The 18,589-nt window shown below is 38.3% G+C and overlaps 1 protein-coding gene across 6 annotated transcripts in view; it reads left to right on the forward strand.

Moving 5' to 3' along the window:
• Positions 1–18,589, forward strand: part of LOC139114430 (GTPase-activating Rap/Ran-GAP domain-like protein 3) — a 288,529-nt gene that overhangs the window by 190,566 nt on the left and 79,374 nt on the right. The gene's annotated exons all lie outside the window — the stretch shown is intronic.

The following is an 18,589-nucleotide window of genomic DNA, read 5'->3' on the forward strand; positions in this document are numbered from 1 at the left end:
TGTAAATGTGAATACAAATAGCGGTGAGTAAATCTTAAATATCAAAGATACAACAACGCCGAAATATCGTATAAAAATATTTTCAGAGGGTAAACAAGGCGAAAATAGGGATACACGTTGAGAATGGAAACCACACTGGGTGATCATATCAAAAACAGCGCGGACTTCTCGGATGTTAATCTCGTGCTCCGCATTGCCCCCAGGCGGTTACCGCTCAACAATGAGCTCTGATTGAATTTTAGGAACGGCGGGTCCACGCTGCCAGATCCGGGTAGCCCCTGGAGCAAGTACAAATGGAGGGAAAGTTCACCTCGCAGGAATGCTTTGGTAATCCCCCTGAGTGGGAAACGCGAGAAAGAGAAAAATGAGCTGCTGTTCAGGAATTTTAACTGCATTCGCTTGCAGGGGGATATAGTCATACTGGGATGTTCCATAATTACCCGACTTTGGTTGGACAGTGAGGGGCCCGATTACGCTCTATGCAATGAAAATCACACCGGTGTGTACTGACCCCAAAATATATCGTCCACGCTCTTTAAGACGGTAAAGTATTATACCTGTTGCGGGTGGCGAAATGTCAAAGTGACGCTCACTGACACTCACTAAGATCAATGTTGAAGGCTGTGAAGAGAACAGGGAAAAAAGAAATCGTTTTTCTGCAGACTGATGTCTGGAATTTAGTGGCCCGAATCGCTGAGATTGAAGTGGTGTAAATCTTTCAGTTTTCATCCGGGCAAATCGATGACTTGACATATACGTACACAGTCAAGCGTGGTAGAAAAATTAAGCTGCTTTCCGCAGCTAAGAAGCGCTGTGGGATTGATGTCAAAAAAAAATTCAGGACCACTGCACTTGGCTGACAACACACAGTGACGCAGTTGGATAAGACTTGAAATTGCAATAAAGTCATGATGTGATTATTGGTATCTTCTTTTGTCGTGTTGCATCGTATGAAGCGATGTGTCACTTGCCCCTCCCCCTCCTCACTAGAGGACATTGCTTTACACTTTATAGTCATTTGGGCCATTACTTGTCATCCCTGTGAATTAGAATTGGAAAGAGCATCTTCTAGTACGTGAACAATATGTTCAGAAATCGATTTTTTTTGGAAAAGCTTTCTCGGATTGACCGCATTTACGATGCATGGCGCGTCGTCGAATCGGTTACCATGCAGTGAGCAAATTCGTCTGTCTGCGCTATTAGCAGTCAGGTCACGATATTCAACTCTCCTTGCGGAAAATAAAATTCACAGTCGGTTGGTTCATGACATTTCAGCAGCAGTCAGAAGTTGGATTACATCTAAAAGACGATGTCGAACCGAAGAACGATCGGCAGTGGCCGCTTACGGGGATATCAGGTTTTTATCTCCGGCGCAGCGCTGTTCAGTCGTCCATCGCATGTAACAATGTAATGTTTGAGTTAACTTGCTTTAAACAAGATTGATTACTCTGCGTTAGCGCATGTTTCACAGTGTTTATGACCATAAAGGATGTTCTCGGCGTGCATCAGTAATGGCACTTCCGTGAGTTCAATTTCAAGTTCACTTGTGCAAAACCTGACGGTGAAAATTAGTGAGCGCCATAGAGGTGTCCTATGGTGGTTAAGTCAGCAAATGTAATGTTTCAACATGCTACTGAGAACATTAATGCCGTGTAAATCAAAAGGTACACCCTAGAATTAATATTGCTGTTAACGACAGCAGTATCATGTGTTTGTTTTCCTTGTGCGTTGACCCTTCAACTTCTTTCAAGAGGTACTTTCAAATGAAAGTAAAATCCAAACGCCACAGACAATAAGTTTTGCAAGCCACGCCGGCGGTTCAATGATGCAACGCAACGCTAACGAAGTTAGCCAGTATAGTTCTGAAATACAAGTCAGTCCCAGTCGTAGAAGAACACACCGCACCACCGTATGAAAAGGAAGTCATGCGCTCGAGAGCGTTTTCTTAATGCTGCACACGATACCGTGCCATGCAACGGCTTTCTGAATTTTGCACGACTTGTTGCCATGACGACTCTGTCGGGCCATGTGATGTTATAGGTTCTACTTCGCTTGTTCAGGCGAGAAAGAATCATCCTCCCGCGACGATTTCGGAAAGATTTGCCCGCATTTCTCGACGGCATTGGCCTCACATCAGTGTTACGTCAATGTCAAAAATACTGAGAAAACGTTGAGATCACCCCCTCTCGGCCACTTTGCGTAAAAAATGCGCCAGACTTTGTCGCTGAAATGCACAGTTTTTACAGCTGTATGATGCAAAAAAACGCAGATTATTAAATAACCATTAAATAGACAGTAAACTGGAACAACCAATTTGAGTGCTTTTTATCGCTACCTTTACATTAACGACGAGTTTTAACGAATGCTGCTGATATAGAAATTCGGCTCACGGCCTTAATGATATATTTTGGGCTCAAAAGCTGATAATTCCCTACAATGCCCACACCGAGAGCTATTGTTTGATCTTAATATTGACGGAAGGGCTCTACTCCCCTAAATAAGCGTTTCCATGGAAACAGCCACCCCTATGGATACCGCGCTCCTTTTACATGCTACATACTCCAATGCAACTATTTTGCCTCCAAATGAGATCCAGGCAGTTGCTAGACATCAAATCTGTGTTCATAATTCTATGCGATCAACAGCTTGTTGAAGTCTTTACCTACCAATTAACCGTCTCTGATTTCCTGGAATTGAATTTTAGACAATAGGAAGAATGAAAATGTATATAAATATAGCGGTGTTATATTGTGATTAGTGTCTTGATCGAAAGAACAGCTATTCAGCCATCATTAAAGACGACATTGCATGCGGAAAAAATGAGATTTAACGAGATCTGCTGTACCATCTGCGGCATCGAGTGAGTTTCACATTTCTATGCGCTCGCTATGAAGTTAAATGTAACGTGGGCATGAGTCATGTTTATAACGTTATTGTAGCGATATTGGCCTCACAAGCTCTTCTGACTTGTATTTCATAGCGAAAAGTTTGAAAAAACGTCTTCTAGTCACGTAAACGGCGAAAACTTCGCGTATCAATAATATTCTCCGGGCTTCTGTGTTAAGACGTTTGGGTAACTTTGAGGGAGCTTGTAAGAAAACGATAACTTGCAATCTCCTCTGATTAAGATAGTACGTGCCTTGAAATTCAAAGACTTAAAATATTGCTCAAACTTTTCGTAAGAAAACTTTAAACCATTCTCTTTCGAAATCAAGAGTAAAACTCAGGGGTCACCGTGCAAAATATCATACTGCAGAGACAAATTACCCAATGTTTACTGTTTGAAAATGGCCGCCAAACCAGTGTGGACTTTATTGCAAAAAATTAAAGTTCCAGTTTCTCACAAAATTAAGCCTGTGCGAACTTTAATTTCTCCATGAGATTCGAACTGAGCCCCAACAAGTGATAAACCGATCCCGTATTGTAGAAGTTCGCGAGTCCGAATATTTCTATCCCTGAGGCGCGTTCTACCGTAAAGTACCAAAGCGCAAGAACGTACCCTACGACCTTTTCAAGCATTGATGGATTTATTCATGAAATCGGTTATAGGGTTATACAGTTGATAGGTGTGAAACTCGGCGTTTTATTATCTTGAATCAAATATTCAGTTTTTTTCCGGGCTCTGCCATATAGCATAAGACGTCGTAAACTATTTCAGTGTTCTCACCATTCCATGTTTTATGACCATGGTCTTAAAACTTATATCATGGATGGTTTACATAGGTCATAAAAGTGCAAGATTAGGTGATTTTTTAATGTGAAATAAATGCAGACACGCAGAGTCCACATATATATATATATATATATATATATATATATATATATATATATATATATATATATATATATATATATATATATATGACCATTGCAAGATGAATAAACTTATTATAAGTTATATATATAACTTATTATAAGTTTTTAAGTCATATATGTGTATATATATGTGTGTTTGTGTATCTATATATTATAGATTCACATCTGTATACTATATATATATATATATATATATATATATATATATATATATATATATATATATATATATATATATATATATAAAGTGTGATCCTGGTAAGAAGTGAAATAAAGACAATAGTTTTGACAGCGTGTAGGTAGGCCTATTAACCACAAGGACGACTTTGAACTTAGGTAAAGTCCTGCATTGCTCAAGATGTACAAGATTACACACGTAGGTTTCCCGCAAAGATATTGATGTAATTATGAATCCAAGCACAGAATGTTGTTAACGCACTTACATTGAATGTGTTCAGCATATTTAACAAATGTGTACATCACTGCAATCTGAATCGTAATGGCGCTATCTGATGAGGCAACGGAGAATTCTAAGATGCACAGTTTATATCAAGTTTGTGTGATCTTCGAGAATTCTTCCTTGGGGAAGTGCAACGCATTTATTTTTAAATATGCAGCCATGCATTCCGTTATCGTAAACATGTCGCATTTTTTATGACTCTATTAAATTTAAAGTTTTACTTGGGGTTGTACTAACATAAATACTGCGCCATGCTGGAGACACCCGTGTCTCTAATTTTATAAACGCCTTTAATGGGCTTCTGCTCGCAGTGTCGAAATAATAGAGAATTGATACCGGATGTTGTAAAGGTATTGTCGCTTTAAAGATAATTGAATTACGAGGTATTGGTGACATTTTGATTAGATTTACAGATATCAATGATTTACTTCATCCATCTGTACGGCCTTAGGTATCTTCCATGAATACGACATTTCCATGAAGGAGCGAGCGATTCTTAGCTTATTCCAATACTGTACTGTACCAACTACTGTAACAATACCACCATATGCTGAAGTGACACAAGGACACACTACTATTGCTGTTGTTTCTTGTAATCTTCATTAAGGCAGTACACGTACGCATAGAAATTGAAAGACTTAAACTTTTGCCATAACCTCGCCCACGGAAACTTTAAATCTTTCGAAATCAAGAATAACTGTATTGGGTCACCGAACAAAATGTGGTACAATATACTCCGACACCTGAATTCAAAATGGCCGCCATCCCTCAGTGAACTCTGTGGGCAAAAATGAATGTTCGGTTTTCACAAACAATGCCAGTGAAATCTTAAGTCATTCCATGAGTTTTCAAATTGAGCCCTAAAAAGTGGTAAGCGAAAGAAGTGTAATTTTTTTTTGCTGCAAAAGTTTGAGATTCCCCATAACTGTCCATGAGACGCATGCTACCATGAAGTAGCAACGTCCTTCGTTCCTTTTGAGCTTTTTATCGTCAATTTTGTTCGAGATGAAAAGTTGGTTGTGTCGTTCGACTTCTGGAAACATGCTGAAATACTTATAAGCCGTACACAAGATCTACTCAGCTGCTTCCAGCCGGACAAGATTAAACATTCGGTGAATCATTTTATGGTTTCCACCAAGGTTATTTTGCAAATCCCGCCATTTTTGACTGAATGTACACTGGTAATTAAAGTTGGACCCCATGCCAGCTTTTGAATTAAAATCTTGATAGGGAGTTGCCTCTCATGTAGATAACGATAGCAGTTTCTATTACATTGTGGCAATATCTATTTGTCATAGGAAAGCAAGTCGAAATGGGAGAAGAGGTGACAAATACAATCTTCTTTTTGCATTCAGCAAAGCAGTAATTTTTTACTCTTTTGAAATAATGTACCGTCATCATTTTGTAGACTTAGTGACTTTATGTAAGTACTCCGTGTGCTTTTGATATCACAAAAAAGTAATTAAGCGCCACTTTGTTCCCTTACCCATACGATTTGATTCTAAAGACATGTATCTACATCGGCTATATATTATGCATACCTGGCATACATACACACTCATACACACACATACATACGTACACACAAACACACATACATACATACATACATACATACATACATACATACATACATACATACATACATACATACATACATACATACATACATACATACATACATACATACATACATACATACATATGAATGTATCATGTGCCCCATTCTACGTCAAAACATGCCCACTTGAGCTAATATTTGGACGGGTTAAACGCTGATAACCATCTGACCTTTCAAAATTTTAAAATGTCAAGGTATTTTACTCTGCGAAAAGAAGTAACCAACATTCTTAAATTACCTATTACTTGAAGTAATTTGCCTCCTGTCAGTGTTTAAGACCCATTTCATGTTTTAACGTCAGCTGTGGAAGACAGTCTACAAAAGTAGATGTAGTGTTGAGGGGAACAACCGTCACATGTTCAGTCGCTGCGCGAGTTTATAAGCTTCGTTACTAAGCCTACGTTGCTTTTGGGGGTTTATTGATTTTTTTTTCGTAAATATCTTTCTTTCATGTCGTGACTATTCGGATTTAGGAAATTTTCCAATGTTACCTGGCGATATGTCATGCCTTTTTGAAGGGATGTGGAGTAAACACGCCAACGTTACTCTTTTTGAAGGGAGAGTTATTGATTTTATTTCAAATTTCCTTCTTTCATGTCGTTACCACCCCGATTTTGGAAGTATTTCAGAGCTATGCCTTTTTGAAGGGATACGAAGCAGACAGCAGAGGAAGTGTTTGTGAACCTTTAATAAACTTGTCAGGAAATTTCGAGAGCACTGCAGACCCATGCGATGAATATTGTATTACTGTAATTTGGCAATACCTTTCCGTAAAGAAGGTAAGAAAACACAAACATCTGTATATATATATATATATATATATATATATATATATATATATATATATATATATATATATATATATATATATATACTTCAATTCGCCACAAATGTTTATCATTTCCGCAAAACCACCCAAGCGTTCGTATTTAACTTAGGGACTGGTCAGTATTGGTAGAGCTATGAATGTATTTCACGCTTTCTGTTCACAACTGGATGTCAAGAACTATTGTACATAAATTGATGTCAAATGATGTATATTACATATGTGTGCTACGTTGACAAAATGAAGTCATGGCATTTCTTTGATTCATATACACAATGAAAATCACTGTTAATTGTATATATTAATGACAGGAATGCCCAGACTTCAATTTGTCAACATGGTATTCATATGTATAAAATATACATCAAACAGGTCAAATATCAGTATCATTCAAGGTAGATAAATTGTCAATACATGAATTCTGGTCTTGACTAAAAATTTGCCTAAATAGTACATATGCAGGCTAATTCAACAAGCGGAACACTGGCCTTTGCAACGTACCTTTATACCCTTTCACCATTATGGTGGACCTCTACAGAGGAAATGGGAGTGAAATTGTATAGACAAGACAAGTTAACAACACAAGTTTGTCTTTATGTTTACTTAATAATTTAGGTATAAAACTTTATTTTCAGCGGCAATGTAAATTTCAGTTCTCTAAAACCTTACTTTAGTGGTTGTTCTTGTACTAGCTTACAGGGTATACTGAATATGAACTTTTGATCTCTTGGTTTTTACTGTTACCTTTTTAATGACAGGTTCAGATACTTTACAAAGAAAACTATCACTGCCAGTTGTCTGTACAAAGTACAATCACGCCTTTACCAAAACTATGGATAGCAGCAAAGAAAAATGGGTTTTTTTCTTGGTTCCAATTGCACCTCGTGAGAAGCCCTGGAGAGATAGTAAAATAAGTTGTAGCCAAATCTGATGAGCACAGTGTCTGAGAGAGCTTTTTCTTTTATCGTTGAAACCATAAAAGCACAGCTAATAATGACAAAAACTGCATTTTGTTAACTATCATTTTATTCATGAAGAAAAAACTTTTATTTGAAAAACCTGTCACAGGAAGGGAAATAGTTGCATCAATGACTACGGAAAATATCTTGGTTTTTCTCTAATTGTAAAATATGTCACTCTATCAATATATTGTGAAATATTAGTGTATGTTGCTTTCTCATACTGACTTCTCATAGAGAAAACAGTAAAGGATCAGCTTTTTGTCGTGATTTGTACATAAACTGCGGATTTCATAATGATGTATACACTTTGCAAAACAGACTTTCAATTGCAATTAAGCATCGAAATATATCTGATATATATCTCTGATAAATTAAAATATTAAATATATTGATATATTACAATTACGCGCCCAAATAGCGCGCCCGAAATTGCAACTGAATGGTGGGCAATGTGTGGGCTGGTATGATGCATTTTATGCAGTTATGAGCCCGTGTTTTAATTCAAACCTTCGCCCCAACCCAAGGCTAAAGAAACTAACCAGTCCCTTAACAACTTCATTTGTATTTTTTGTTGTTTATTTTTTTATCTCATGTGATTCCCAACGGCGTCTCTACCTTTCTCAGTGACCTTTTACACTGCATTAATTTTTAGCGACGAAGTTACGTAACTGAGGAAGCTTATAGGGTTGGGAGAGGCAAAGTTGACGTCATTTCCGTCAACAACTTCCGTAAAACTATTTTGTCACACCACGTGATCACCTACTTCCGTAAACTATTTGTCACACCACGTGATCATGTTATCTAACGACTACAGCATACCATCACGCTGCACACACACTATCAGCGAAAATAGTATCGTGTTGGATTGACATTATAATTGAACTTAGAGCGTATGTGTGAGTGTATTGGCTTACATGAAAATGCGATAGACAATGATGGATTTACGTTAGAACGTCCATGCTCGATCAAATTGTTTTTGTTCAGTCGGTGTAAATTACGAGATTGGTGGATGTGGATGGACATCTTGCGTGCGTTTTGTCTTTGTCTGACATGCATGTCGTTTCGATCTCCTTTTTACTGTGCAGGGGAGAATGAATTACGTTCCTCATGGGTTTCAAATATGTAAAAAATACGAAGTTTTGAGTGGATTTACGATTTCGTTTGCAAAATTACGAGCAAAAATTTCAGCTTCCCGTGCAAGAAACCTCAGTCTCCTGCTACCGAGCTCCATGGACCATGATCACATGTTGTACCACACGAACATGAAAGGCCTCTGAAACACTCAGTGTGTAAAGCGTGTGGAAATTTTCGAAGTGTTTTTTCTCATTTAATTTGGCAAATTATCAGCAAAAAACTCAATAATTCAAGGTAACCCTTTCTTCTCAATCGCTTCCTGAAGTTTCAAAGTCATACCAACGAAAATGAGGCAAAAATTTCGATGCAAAAATCGTGCATCGGCGAGAGTAAAGACTGAGAGTATACATACAGAAATAGCCCATGATTCGAGCTTGGTTTTCGTGTTTTTCGTTTGAATTTTGGCCAAATAGTCGCTTTTTAGCGGGTTTTGAAATTTTAAAGCATCTAAAAACATTAAAATGACTTTTCATTAACAGACGAAATAAAAAACTGAGAAATTCAATTATTTATCTACAAAATAAAAATATTTTTGGCAAGTGAATCATGCAGCTAAAAAGTGAACAATCAATGTTTTGGACGAGTACGTAGTGTGAGCGATTTTCGTGGGGATTCCCCGACCGTTCGTTCATTGCTGTGGCGCTCGAATACGCAGTCAGTTTCTGTGAAACGGGATGAAATTTTCTTTCAGGCGAGGCGTTTCAAGTTACTCTTGAGAAAAGTTACTTGTTTATCAGTTGTTGTTTTACTGTTTCATGACACATGTTTTTGATTCAATCATTTGTTGACCTGAAAAACAACGATATTTAGTACTCTTTTTCAACAGACTTTTTATAGTATGTAGCCGCGGTTACAGCTGTCAAAATACAATCGTTTTCAAAGTACATTTTGAGTGAACTTTGTAAATGAGCATTCTGAACCATCGTGTAATGTTATGCTTGTCATAGTATCTGCAATTTGAGAATTACTTCACATAGAATAATTTGTAAATGTAAATCAGTGCTGTTGAAGATTATTTAAGTGTCAGGGTGTTGCCAAATCTTGTGTGTAGGCCTATATAAGTATGTCCGGTTCTGAGATGAGCTGTATTGGCATCGAGAGGAATTTGTTAATAACTGAATGACAATTTAATTAATACAATCAATTTTGAAATTTACTCAAAAGTTTTGAGACTGAATTTGTAAATTTACCAAGAATTTTTGGAAGCTAGAGGGGAAACAGACATTATTATACAGGGTTCGCGCTAACGTTCGCCACAGTCGCAAATTGCGAATAAATAAATGTCCGATGTGGCGAAAAAAAATTGGTACGCCTTCGCCACGCGTGGCGAAAGCTCGTGACCGGGTGCCGTGTTGGGATCATTGACCCTGGACGGCTTCGAAAGTCACGTCAGTCCTGCAATCCCAGACCGACTGTTTTCCCGAAGGACCAAGAATTTCAACATGAGGGTGTTCATTTTGATCGATCCAAAATATGTACTGGATTATTTATGTAGCCGACTATTCTAACAACTAGTCGTTTTTACAAATAAGTCTACGTTATTTTCCGCAATCCAAATTTTCCAGCATAAACGCTGCAAGCATCCCCCAAGCATCGTACGAAACATTTGACCACGTACGTCGCGTCAGGATGAGTTCACGCCGGCCAGAATCACAGCACAACGTATTCCATACAGCGTGCACCATCGTTGATCACGCCGGTTCTGTCACTTTTAACGTATCAAAATAACCCTTAGATCGGTCAGATTATCGAAATATTCAGTCATTTAAATATCTAGCCTCTGAACGAAATAATTTGTTGTTCTGTCTTACGTCGACCGATGATCGACGGCAGAGTTCCTGAGCATGCATCTGACAGACTGAAGTGATGGCGTTGGACTTTGCCCAGACCTAAAATGAGCATGCGCAAAAAAGTTTCAAGATCCCCAGTTTGTATACTCCGGTCGTGTACACGTTTGGGTAGTTTCGAGACACCCAAACAATGCAAATGTGTTACGAATGCACGGTACTATGCATGCGATGCGGCTGAGGGTAGCTACGATTGCCAACTACAAATACGGTAGTTCATTGATTGTTGTCAGCGGGGAAAGAAACTAGGTTTAAAATAGCTTCTGATTTATAAAAAAAGGAAATAAGAAAACCACCGAGAAGAGAACAAAGACAGGGGAACCACGGTCTAGACCATGGTCGAACAAATTACAGCAAGGTTTTTGTCTGTGCATGCATGGAAGTATAAAATGTGAGACTACAGATGAGTCGGTTGATCATAGATTTGTCGTATTGACGAACTGCTGTTTTGATTTTTCACTGAGTTTGCGAATTTAATTAATGTTCAAAACCTAAGCAATTTGTTTATACCAATAGTATTCTTTGATACTTTATGGACCATGCTTTGCATAGTCAGGCAATCACTGTAATTTTATCCAGATCACCAAATAATGGTCATGTACAGCAGTTTTTAAATCATGTAAAAAATTAAAAAGAGGAACAATTATGGCCAATGATAAGACTTAAATGATTTTTTCATGACATGTTTTGCAACTTTTGTTCCAAGAACTCTATTTGTTGTTTGTGTCATAATAAAAGTTAAAAATAAACAGAAGTTTATTTGTCCCTGTCTATAAAGAGAGGGGTCAATTTATTTACCAGCATTCATGAAAAGTTAAGACCAATTTTTGTTTAATACATATTTTTTTAATTGAAGGACATACAACTTTCACAAAGGACCTGGAGTTTTACTCTTCTCCTGGTCATTATTATCTGCAGCAATAAAATTGGCAGAAAATGTGCTCAGCAGTTTATCTGTCGAGGAATTAAAGTGTATGTACCACAGCCCTGGCCAAACATGTGGATAATAAAGTACAAACGTTATTGAAAATAGGGTTTTTGCAATTTGTATATGAAATTGATTTGTTGGGTGTGGCTAAAAAATTGCTTGTGGCTCAAAAAAATTTGATCATTTTAGCCACACTAACAGACTGTGGCTACAATGAAAAAATTCCTAGGACCAACACTGTAACAGTGTGATGGGCGGACCAGAAAGTCCATGGAAATCAAGCAGGTGGTTCTTACATGAACATTGCTGTTTGGTGTGTTGATTTGTAACACGTACACTATGCTAACATGTTTCAACACCCAAGGAAACATTTGCAACTTTATAGTCAATGCGACATATTAATAAAATTATTTTAATTTTGTATCGGAATATCACAAAACAATGTTGTGATCATCGCAGTCCAGCTGTTATGAGTAAGCATGTGTACTTGGCTGGACCGATCAAGTTTCTGCAAAAAATCATTTCACTGTCAATGACAAGCTAAAGTGACGTCTTTAATAAATGTGTCCATTCAATATCCAAAGAAAATCAAGGCCATCAATGACACGAAGAAAGTTTGTCAGTCCCCACGGACGAAGTCTGGGGGGACTTATAGATTGGGTCATGTCCGTCTGTCCGTGCGTGCGTGCGTACGTCCGTCCGTCCGTTCACGCAGACATGCCCTGGTCAATTTCTTTCAAACTTTGCACAAGGATAGTACCCTACCCCATACAGATACACGTGGATTTGTTTCACAATGCGATCAAATTTGGCCGTGTTAGACTTGGAGGACTTTTTAGTTTACACCTCCATAGACTCCCATGTATAAGGCAGTTCTCCATAGACTCCCATGTATAAGGCAGTCCTCCATAAACTCCCATGTAAAGGCAGTTCTCCATAGACTCCAATGTATAAGTCAGTTCTCCGTAGACGCCCATGTATAAGGCCAAGAAAAATAAAAAATTAGTTTCTCATCGTATTCTAGTGCAAAAAGGATGCAGTGACACAGTTTTTAGTCCCCGCGGATGAAGTCCAGGGGGCTTATAGATTGGGTCATTGTGTCCGTTCGTCCATCCGTTCGTCCATCCTTTCACACAGATATCTCAGACATTTTGACAAAATGTCACGTGACCTTGGTGACCTTTGACCTCAAATATACGTATTTGTCCATAACTCAGTAACCACAAGTGCTACACCCTTCATATATGGTATGATAGGATGACGCCACATATTATACCTCATTAATTATGCACATATCTAATTTTGAGCGAGCCAATAGAGCTAGAGGTCTGATTTTTGGTATATGGGGATAACTTAGCAATACAATTTCTTTTTTGACAAAATGTCACGTGACCTCAATGACCTTTGACCTCAAATATACATATTTGTCCATAACTCAGTAACCACAAGTGCCACACCCTTCATATCTGGTATGATGGGAGACCTTATGACGCCACATACTGTACCTCATTAATTATGTGCATATCTAATTCTGAGCAAGCCAATAGAGCTGGATGTCTGATTTTTCGTATATAGGGATAACTATAGGATAGAAATTTTTTGACAAAATGTCATGTGAACTTGATTTTTTACCTAAAATATACGTTCATGTCAATAAATAAGTCCGACAAGTGCTATGTCCTTTATATTTACTAGGATGGGAGACCTTATGACAACACATGCTTTACCTCATTTATTATGCACATATCTAATTCTGGGCAAGCAAATAGAGGTAGAGGTCTGAATTTTGGCATATAGGGATTTATTAGCAATACATTTTTTTTTCAAAATGTCACGTGACCTCAATGACCTTTGACCTTGATTATACATATTTATGCATATCTCAGTAACCACAAGTTCTATACCCTTCAATTTTGATAGGATATTAGACCTTAAGATGTCACATCTTGTACCTCATTTATTATGCGCATATGTACCGGTATTTCTTGGCTGGCCAATACAGCTACAGGTCTGATCTTTTTTCCCAATTTAGAACCATAACTTAGACATGCCTCATGTGTTTCAAATTGGGAACAACGACATAGACCTATGTGCCCATAGATCTCAACATATACACTGCAGTGATACTTCTTAATAACCACATTTCCCTGCCCCATCAAGACTAATACTCCTATTACTATGTCATTGTCAATGACTTGTTTAGAATTATATTTTCCTTTTAAACTACAGTTCTTTGATGCAGTGTGGTCGTCTGGCAATCCATCATCACGGCATATGTAGTGCATCCAATACACAGTCCACACTGTCCAATCATGCGTGCATGTTTTCCTGTTATAATTCAATTGGGTCAGAATTTTGTAGCAAGGAACATACAAAATCTTGCAGATAAATCAATTTGGATGATCTATGTACATCTCTGCAAATTCCAAGTTTGGTGGACATGTGAAAATTATGTTTTTTGCCTTCATGTACAAGATGGCATGTTTACCAAGCTGAACGCTCACTGCTAAAAAAAAATTGGTTTTATTACAGTTTCACATTTCAACCCTTTCTTTGCATCTTTCTCAGCAACATTCACCAAACCTCTCTCCTTGCATCCCTACCGCTAAATGCACTGAGGAGCACAGTGTCATCATTGACGCTATTTTTTTCTCATAGGTCCAGACACGTAAAGCTATCAGAAGTGTGTCTTCGTGTTGTTGTCAGGCGTCATTTACGGTCAATTCTTCTCCAGTTCGTTAGAACCGTTTCATGCTCTTTTTTTCGACTAAAGTCATATTGTGGTGGGTTTCGAAGATACAGACTTTTTAATGTTTAACACTGATTGGGTACGGGGCGGTCGGGGTCAATCATTAAAATCCTTCGTCAGGGGTTGCGCATATTAGTTTGAATTTAGGGCAGTGTCTGTCTGTCGGTCCGCCTAAACTGAGTAACGAGGTTGCCGCTGCCAGCGGGGTCAATGTATTTAATGGTGCACCAGGAGCCTAGGCAGCTCTTGATTAAACAAATCAAGCCGCCAATACACCCAACTACGCACTGTCGATTCAGATTAACGTCCTAAATTCATTACGTTTGCCGTGGTTCGAGTGCAACGTGATGTCTGTTCGCTGTCAGGGGTCATCCGAGGGTCAACTGTTCGTGAATTTACAGCAACGGATTTAAAGGGACAATTGCTGTTCCCGTGGTACCATGTTTAATATTATTTTTTCTCTAAAAAGTGCATTTTTATAATCTCCACTTTGAGAAATACAAAGCGTTAGACTTACAAACGATACGCAGCATTTACGATGAAATATTGTTGTGGGCTATTAAATTCCAGTCGCCACTGTAAAAATTCAGTCGACGGCAATGAGCATTGGACATGACACGCGTACAGGCTTCGTCGACAAGCTGAAAAAATATGCATTTTGAGGTGACTTTTAGACACAGAACAAGAATCTGTATCTCCAAAACTGAACAAAAAATCAAAAAACGCATAACGGTTGAGCTTATAGATCTTAGAAGCGGAGATTTGAACGATTATGCATGGAAGGCGAGGCATGACTGCATAGTCTGGGCTTTTAGCCGTTGGCACAAAAACGTCAGGTAGAAAATGTCGGTTGATTATTGGGTAAATACGATCAGCGGTACTGGATTATTGACGGGATATACATAGTGTACAAGAAGGTCAAAGTCCCGCAACTCTCTTGTTGGGACACGAGATAGTGTTTTCGCATGCAATATTTCTGCTCATTATGAAGAAAAGGGAGAGGGACACAAACAGACTGAGAGAGTTAGTGAGTAAATTTGTGATAGAGTAGATGGGTGTGAAAGATTGGAAGAGGGAGAGACAAGTTTTGTCATTGATACATGGCAATCCGCTTAGCGTCGCTCGCAGACATGGACAAGCTATGAACTCATGTATCAAAAGTATACAACTTACCATTATGAACTCATTTGTTCCTATAACAAAATTCGCCATAGGTGTTTTATGACAGGGATCGATGAACACTTTGGCGGGTGATTTTAAAGTTGCTAAGAAAACATATTTTGCAGCAATCGAGTGGCATCAATCATTTTTATCATCTGCATATGTAAAACACATAATTATGATTAATTAACATGAGAAATCATAGTTGTACATGGACTGGAAGAAGGATGTAATATGAATAATTATTTTAAGAAGGATGCATTTTTTCAACACAGCTTGAAACAACAAGCTTATAGATGAGTAACCCTTCTTCGAACACGAGCCCGTTCCAGACTTTGAACTTTTATCCACAATAATAAACACTTCCCTCCTCAGATTCATTTTCAGTTACAATATTATTTTAGTGGTGAAAGCTTCGAATTATGAAAATGACAATGGATTCGATGCATTTAACCGTTGTCTCGGAGTCGTGCAGAAATCAGCGAACCTGCATATCCGCGAGGTAGTTGGCGCCGAGTCGATATTTTTACTTTTCCATGCTGAAGTCGTTCTCGGCAAAGATACGCGAAAATCCGAAAAGTTCAATTGTTTAGAGATGCGCGGTTTGAGTTTCAATTTATGGTCTGCAAACGCGAAGTGAAGGAGAGAGGATTTGATTAATCACACACAGTTCATAAATATTACAACAGCTCGCACGCTGTGTTGATGTCGTTCAGCTTATTGGCTATATCAAGTGAATTATAGTGTCGCCATTGTGCACATTTCAGGATTCCCCGGCATGACGTCATCAACGGTAGCTTATTCCTAACGGATCAGAGTCTATAGTGACGCTAAACTCAGCGTCAAATTTTCATCAACCGTTAATGGAGATATGGGCTTGATGACGCAAGCCTGGTGGCTACATCACGGTGACGGTGCAAACTGTTGACGCAAAGGACGGCGCCACCACACGACAGGATCAAAACAGGCCATTGAACCCTTACCAACTGTGCGACGACAGTGTGTTACATATAAATGAGTTTGTCGCTAAACACCCTCTCATCTGTTTTGGGGTTTCGCTCATCAAGATTTTTCCTGGCTATTCAAAGTTATAGCTCGACTATGAAAGAAAAGTAATTTAAGATAGGCCTCAGGAACAGATATGCTGACTCTAAAACTTGTGCGCTAGTTTTATGGCCTACCCCTTGTTGGGGCTCAGTTTTAAGCTCTCTGAGTAACTTAGGTTTTCATTGGCTTGTTTTTGTGAAAATTTAATTCCACCCATACATTTAACACAGGGATTGCCAACATTTTTAATGTCATGTGTCAGTTTATATTGCATAACTTCTTTCTCTAGTAAACATATTTTGCACGGTAACCCCATATTATTGTCCTTGATTTCGAAAGGGAGTGATTTCAACATTCCTGGGCAAAAGTGTAGCAAAAGGTCTTTCAAGTTCGAGTTGCGTACTGCCTTAAAATAACATTTTGCATTTACGATAATTTTACTAAATCTACAGCACACTTACCCGTAGAACGGTATCTTTTTTGTTCTTTATTCCTTCACATTTTTGTGATATTTGAGTGAAAAACAGTGAAACGCAAAACAGATGAACGGGTATATGCTATAGGCTACCGATATATCGACCGCTAGAGACGAAAACGGCGCGATTTCCTCCCCCAAAGTGGAAACACTGCCAATAAGAAGGAAACAGCAGAATCATGTGAAAGATACATGTGTTAGATCTCGGTGAAACCTACATCATTAGAAAGACATGTCGTGTCGAACACAGTGGTATTAAGGAGTAAATCAGACTGAATCACTGACACGTACGTGATTCCGTAAGATGTTGGACATCATAGCAACTTCTGTAGGCAGTAATAAAGACACAATAAAATTTGAAATTATTTCCTCCCCGGGCCACGTTTTGTGCAAACGGTGGAAATGTTCCTTAGTTTGCTAGAGCTATAGAGCGCACTCGAGGACACCCTGAGAAATCAAGGAATGATTTGTAAACATCATTATCTGATTTCACACCTTAGGAAGACTTCAAAGTTCAGGGCTTCCCCCTTAAAGAGGGAAAGATTAAAAGTGATGATTTGATGGATCAGTTCACTGAAGTAATCTTCTTTTTACTGTTCTGCTGTTTGTATTTGTTAACTAAATACCATGAAAATGTCTTTTTTAGAACTCTTTTCGGGTGTGGGACTGAAAATGAGTCTTCCTTTTTCTTTGCTATCCTTTTTTCTTTATCATATCATTTTTTTTTATTTTAATATCTTGTGCTGAGTAAATCAAATCAGATAATCGGTTTATATCAAATCAAATCCTATCCGCTGAATCTAAGCAGACGAATGACGATTTCCCCATGCTTATGTTAGTACGCCCTCTCTCGGGTACTTATCAACGAGAAAGCAAAAGAGCACGGTTGGTAGCGGTAGGAGGGCGATGTTGTTGTGTAGGTGGAGAAGTGAAGGCTTTTTTTTAAGGCGTTACATTTTGTCGTTCAGACGTCGACACAAAACAATATTCCAAAGGAAGTGTGTAAAACCTACACGGCGTGAGTGTATAAGTGAATCGTCTTTTTTATAAATTGTGGACTAGATTTTCAACTTTCTTTTTTCTTTCCGTATATGGAATATGGTGTTAGGAATTACTGACATATCATTCATTATTCATTATATCTAATTTGTTCCAGTGTCCCGCCATCAGTGTAAATTGCTTCATCGAGAATTTGAAAAAAATGCGTCTTAGTAGGAATAACGGACACAGACTGACTAACCGAGCTAGTTTACTAACTTTCTGACTGCCCTTCTGACAGGCACTGAGGCAGGCATGAAGTCTTTCATCAACCGAAATTCAGGATCTTTGTAATCAGCGGTATCGCAAAAATAGCGGCGAGTATTTAGGACTTCTTGTCGGCGTTGAAGGTCTTTCCCTAGCATTCCGTATTTTGGAAGGTTTCTGCACTAATTAAAATCGTCATTGCAATATATACCGGAAACCGGAAAGGAATTTCTAATCTAAGGAAACGCTGAGCAGCACTATATTTGATTCAACGAATATGCAAATTTCGTCCGTCGTGAAAGGCCACTCACATTCGTG

This window comes from Ptychodera flava, chromosome 16 (assembly GCF_041260155.1).
Source record: "Ptychodera flava strain L36383 chromosome 16, AS_Pfla_20210202, whole genome shotgun sequence".
Taxonomy (NCBI): domain Eukaryota; kingdom Metazoa; phylum Hemichordata; class Enteropneusta; family Ptychoderidae; genus Ptychodera; species Ptychodera flava.